This window comes from Andrographis paniculata, unplaced genomic scaffold (assembly GCF_009805555.1).
Source record: "Andrographis paniculata isolate CXL003 unplaced genomic scaffold, ASM980555v1 Contig32END, whole genome shotgun sequence".
In the NCBI taxonomy this organism is placed as follows: domain Eukaryota; kingdom Viridiplantae; phylum Streptophyta; class Magnoliopsida; order Lamiales; family Acanthaceae; genus Andrographis; species Andrographis paniculata.
This window is the reverse complement of record NW_026137565.1, coordinates 793393-799700: the sequence shown is the minus strand read 5'-3', so window position 1 is coordinate 799700 and position 6308 is coordinate 793393. Positions and strand designations below refer to the sequence as shown.

Below are 6308 nucleotides of genomic sequence, written 5' to 3'. Positions count from 1 at the left end.
ACGAAGTCGGGACGGTCCAAGCCAGGACGAAGTCGGGACGGTCGGTCGAAGTCGGGACATGGGCCAGGCCCGAATGTGCTCGGGCTGCGAAACGAGTGTGTATTTGTGTATCTATTTTTGGGGTGGACCATAAGGACAAAAAATCCAACAAAAATGATAAAAATAGTACATTGAGTTGAGATGAAGGAAGTAAGAATAAAAATATTTTTAAGTGACAGACAAAAAAAGAATATTTTTAAACAACGGACAAACAAAAAAAAGCGAGTGCAAATTTAGATGACAATAGAGTATATATTATCAAATAATTAAATTGATTTATATTTATTAAATATATATACATAGTGTATTATTTTATATGTTATTAAGTTAATTAAGGTACTTATATTTATTAATTATATTTTGAATTAATAATTTACCAAATATAAAAAGTATCAAATAAAATGGAAATGTTATAATGAAAAATATGTCATTTGATGGGGTATAATCTAATACTACTATACTAAAAATAATAATAATATTATTATTAATATTAAATTTTGAATGGGGGGCGATACTTAATAATAACTATTATTATAAATAATAATTATATTTAATTAGTTAGTGAAAGTGTATATTAAATTATTGATAAAAATAATATGATAAATAGAAAATTAGTGAAAATTAATTAAATAATAAAAAATCGAATAAATAGAAAAAAGCAATGACAAATATATTATTCACTTTTGGGTTTGTTTGTTTTGTGTTTTGGTTCCAAGGAATTTTTTTTTTTTTTATTCGATGTATGAAGAATTATGTAGATACTATAAAAATAATAATATATGTAATATATTAATATTTTTTGGAAAATGTGTTAGAACTTTTTCACAAAAAGAACACACCCTTTGTATTTTTTTGGATGAATGTATTTTTATATTAAATATGAATAATTGTGTTGATAATATAAAAAATAATATTTGCGTTGAATTGTTGGGTTTTATGTATGAATAAAATACTTCCTTCGTCCGAAAAAAAAAACACATTTATTTATTTATAATTAACATTAATTAATTTTATAAAAGATGTGGAGTTTTAAATATAGATAAAAGAATTTCTTATCATATTATATGTTATGTAATTAACTAAGTTGATTTATATTTGTTAAATATATTTTGATTTAGTATGTCTTATCCATAATATAAAGATGTTAATTATTATGAGAGAGACAAAAATAAAAAATGTGTCAATTATAAGATGAGACAAATGAAGTATATTTTACATATTTAGTTAATATGAGTATATGATATTTTTTAATAAAATTTATAGGGATCGTGCTATAAAAATACTAAGGGTGTGTTATCTTATCCAATTTCCTCAAATTTCTACTATTCACCAAAAAATTTTCCTCTAAAAACATTAAACCAAAAATCTAATTTTTCTTTTTATATTATACTAAAAACCAATTTTACATTAAAAATATCACATCGACACTTATTTATATCACATCATACAACTTTTCTAATTTAAAATTTTTACTATTCAAATCCCAACAAAAAAATCCAAACCCCTAAACTGACGTGACCATCACACAAACCGAACCAATAACTCGGAGCCGAGCCCAAAAGTTTCAAATGACTATTTCCAGTTTAGTCCAACATGCCATAGACTCAATTCTTGAAAAGATCGTTGAAGGCGGATGTAACATCCCGATTGCCTCAAATTGGAATATTACTGCCACATCGAACTAAGGAGTCAGTTTTACTGAGCCGGCCCGCCTAGTGCGATGCTAAGGCTTAGATATAATATAAATATAAAATTCAAAATGCTAAATAATTATCATTTCTTTTTTATAAGCATTACAATAAAACACGTGTCAATATTTTTATTCGCAATTAAAATATTAGACCAATATAAATAAAATAGCAATAATTAATTAATTAATTAGGTCCTCTCAACCCTATATAAATCCTGTCGTGATGCATAGAGCAAGTCCTTCTCATCCATATTACCTACAAAATGTAGATTTAACATCAGCAAATTGTTGAATAAGTTATACAAAATTATATAAGTAAATACAATTTAAATTATACACATTTATAAATTTGATGTTACATGTGTTATGATTATCTCCTTGTTTCTTTGTTATATTTATTTTGTTTAAAAATATGAGGAGGGTTTAAGGTTTTGTTGAGTACATAAAACAATAAGAGATAATATACACACTGCCAATTCAATTCTAAAAGGACTTTCTGCTGCTAGCAAACATAAAGAAGAATAATTCAAAAGTTCGGTAAAAGATACTAGGGTTGAAAAGATTGAACCACAACATTCAAACAATCACAACATTCTCAGAACTATTTCAATTAATGATATGCCCACCTGATATAGCAAGCAAACATACTTAGGTACGGAATTTTGGAAAGAGTATAGAGAGTGAGTATAATAATGCATGAAGACATACAAATCTCTCGTAAAGAAATTCACAATATGATATCATTCTCTTAAGTTCAAGTGTTATAGAATACATAAAAAATGTGCCACTTTAAATAAAATTAGATTAGAACATACAAAATCATGTTAATGAGATCACACCAAAAACATCATCTACCTTTTGGAAATCCCTCTTGCTTTATGTGACTTTGATTATCATCATCACACGACCAAACAGAAATCAGAATGCCAAGGAACAATTGCTTTTGCAAAGAAAAATAAATTGTGTCACATGTCTAGTTGTGTACCATACAATTGAGCTGTACCAGAATCAACCAATTCAGATCTCTCTTTAGTGGTAACAAAATACAACCCATAGTCTACAAAGCATGCATATTAATGGTCTTCCGCTATAAATTCTTGGCACACCTAATTAGCAACAATAAACCACATAATATCGTTAATGGAAATTATTTGCTATAGAAGACTGATAACAGATATAACATATGTTATAAAGATATAACCTAAACCACAAACTCATATGCAATTCATGAATCTTTTCATCAAAAAAAATGAACCAAGAAATAGCACATCAGTAACATAAACAACTCACGAATCGTGATTTGATATACACGGCTGTAATTGTAGTTTAAGCGCAGCAATGGCTTCAAGTTTGAAATCTACTCGTAGGCCCAAAATTCTCCTGACCTCTGCAGGAGTTAGTCTCTATGTCATGGGTCCAGAGTTCTCTCCCCAAAAATCCAAAATCTCAAATACTTTTTCAAGTAGAAGGGTATCATATGTGTCATAATGGTTGCATCCTAAAAACTCATTGCTCAATAAGTAAGTCCATGTCAAACAAGACATTAGATCATTTTTTCTTTAGGGAAGATCAAACCAACAACAATTGTTTCTAGATTTTTTTAACAATTACAGTGACTGAACATTCTTTAAGTACTTGTGTTAATTGTATGTTAAGTGATTATTATCTGCATAGTTATGCTAATTTCTCTAGATCCCCCAAGTCTAAATCCTACATTGTCCATGTCAAGTATAAAAAAGAAATTAGGTATTTGTTAAGTTGAATGTTGGAGTTAAAACATAAATAGAGGAGAAGTATTAAGCGGAAGTCTGTTAGAATTGTATAGATTCAACAACGAGCTGACATCATTCTCGCAAAAGCTAAACCTAAGAATACAACGAATCAGACAAAAGAGCAAATAAAATTCAATGTTGAAATTGAATTATCAAAAGCATTTGTTGGGGTGCAAACCCAAATCTCACATTGAAAGTTGTGAAGAAAATTCCACACCTTATAAGTCTCATATGAACTCCACTAGTACGAGGTCTTTTGGAGGAAGTCGAAAAACAAAGCCGTTCGGGCTCAGCCCAAAGCGGACAATATCATACCAGTGTTGAGTTAGTCCATTCCTAACAAGTGGTATCAGAGCCAAGTTCGATGGTGAAGTGGACTGAAAGGTATTGGGCATTGGTTGTGTTGGTGGAAAGCCCTCGCCCTCGTTGACCTCGTGATTAGAATCTGCGGTGTGGCTAAGACGGCCCAAGTGTGTAGATCAATGGAATATCATTGGAAGGGAGGCCCATTTATTGGTCTTTGGTTTGAGGGGAAGATTGTTTGGGTACAAACCCAAGTCCCACATTGGAAGTTGTGAAGAAAATTCTACACCTTATAAGTCTCACTTGTTAGGATTGGACCAACTCAACATTAGTATGGTATTATCTGCTTTAGGCTGAGCCCACACGAATATAAGTCTCAAATGAACTCCAAAAGAATGAGGCCTTTTGGTGCAACCCAAAAATAAATCCGTTCGGGCTCAAATCAAACCGGATAATATCATACTAGTGTTGAGTTATCCCTGGTGGTGGAAAGCCCTCTCCCTCGTTGTCCTTGTGATTGAAATCTGCAGTGTGGCTAAGGTTGCCCAGGGTGTGCAGATGAGTGGAATATCATTTGGAAGAGAGGCCTTTTGGAGTAAGTCCAAAAACAAATCCGTGCGGGCTCAGCCCAAAGCGGACAATATCATACTAGTGTTGAGTTGACCCAATCCCCTAACAGTGGTATCAGAGCCAGGTTTGATAGTGAAGTGGACTGGAAGGTATTGGGCATTGGTTGTGGTGGTGAAAAGCCCTCGCCCTCATTGACCTCGTGATTGGAATTTGCGGTGTGGCTAAGACGGCCCAAGGTGTGCAGATCAATGGAATATCATTAGAGGGGAAGCCCATTTGTTGGTCCTTGGTTTGAGGGGAAAATTGTTGAGGTGCAAACCCAAGTCCCACATTGCAAGTTGTGAAGAAAATTCTACATCTTATAAGCCTCAAATGAACTCAGCTAGTATGAGGCCTTTTGGAGGAAGTCCAAAAACAAATCTGTACGGGCTCAGCCCAAAGCGGACAATATCATACTAGGATTGAGTTGACCCAGTCCTAATAAGAGGGGTGCAAACCCAAGTCCCACATTTGAAGATTTGAAGAAAATCTAACACTTTTTAAGTTCCATATGAACTCCACTAGTATGAGGCCTTTCGGAGGAAGTCCAAAAATGATCCGTGCGGGCACAACCCAAAATGGATAATATTATACTAGTATTGAGTTAGCCCAGTTCCAACAATATTTACTGAAATTTACCTTTGATATTACGCGCTACTGCACAATACGCATACACTTTGAAAGTGGACGAGAAGAGCGATGTCTACAGCTTCGGTGTCGTCCTCCTTGAAGTAAAGGAACACTTACCGATTTGGGAAACTTTTCTACTTAGTGAGCTTTCAGATTCTGACAAATGGTGGCTATGGCGAACAACAACAATCCTTTCCAAGTTTACGACCATCAGCTGCCCTATGACTTTCACACAACTTTCACAGACAAACCGACCATCGTCAGCCAATGGATTTCCGATATCGACGCAAACTATGGCCACCACATCGTCGGGGGAGCAGCGTCCTCACACTTCCTATCAAAATCCGACGCTGCAGCTGAGCATCCGGTGGCCTGCTTCTTACACTTAATAAAATTAGGGCTTTAAAGAAATTAAGGAGGAAGCACTGACATTCGTCTGAATAAATTTTTACTTTAATAGAATAATTTTATATTAGGCGCTATTTTCTGCGCCTCTATTTTTACTTTTAAAAATAATTTTATAGTAGGTGCTAGCTACTGCACCTCCACTTTTATTTCAAAAAATAATTTCCTTCACTTTTATTTTAAAAAATAATTTTATCTTAGGTTCTACTCACGGCGCCTTTTATTTTTATTTTTTAAAATAATTTAAACCAGAGCCGCAGTTATTTGAGCCTTTTTTATTTTGAATTTTTAAAAAAATTCAAAATAGAGGCACGGTCATTGGCGCCTTCAGTTTTTATAAAAAAAAATTGAAAACCAAGCGCGTGAGAAGGCAACTTTTTGAAAAAATAATTAATTTTTTATATAAAAAATAATAGGGTGTGGTAGTCCGTGCCAATATTTATTTTTTCATATTTTGGTCACAAGTTCACTCCTCACACCATCGGGTCATTCCTTACCGGACAAATGCACTCTTGTAGTTAATTGACCTAGATGTTATATTTTCAAATGTAATATAAGATAAGCTAATTTGTAAAACAATATTAAATAAATAAAGTAAACTATTGTACCAAAAATATGAAAATATGGTTAGATTGGTTGTTTTTTTTAACTGGAATATTTAATTCTGCTTCTATAATTTAATTCACTTCACAATCTCCATGTTATATTTCCATTCTCTAACATAAACCCCAAATAGGGTCTGTTATGAATGTCATCTCAAACTTTTTGATGTAAGTTTTACCCGAATTTTAGACTATTGTTAAAAGAATTTGATTATATTTTATGAATCCCATAATATAAGTAAACTTAATCATTGCGGG

At 32.5% G+C, this 6308-nt stretch overlaps 1 long non-coding RNA gene across 1 annotated transcript; it reads right to left on the bottom strand.

The window, feature by feature from the left end:
• Positions 1–1533: 1533 nt before the first annotated feature.
• On the bottom strand, positions 1534–5465 carry LOC127247180 (uncharacterized). Its single transcript, XR_007837827.1, has 3 exons — positions 5053–5465; positions 2585–2835; positions 1534–1985 (listed from the first exon to the last, which is right to left on the bottom strand). It is a non-coding gene; the product is annotated as an uncharacterized LOC127247180 (long non-coding RNA).
• Positions 5466–6308: the final 843 nt, after the last annotated feature.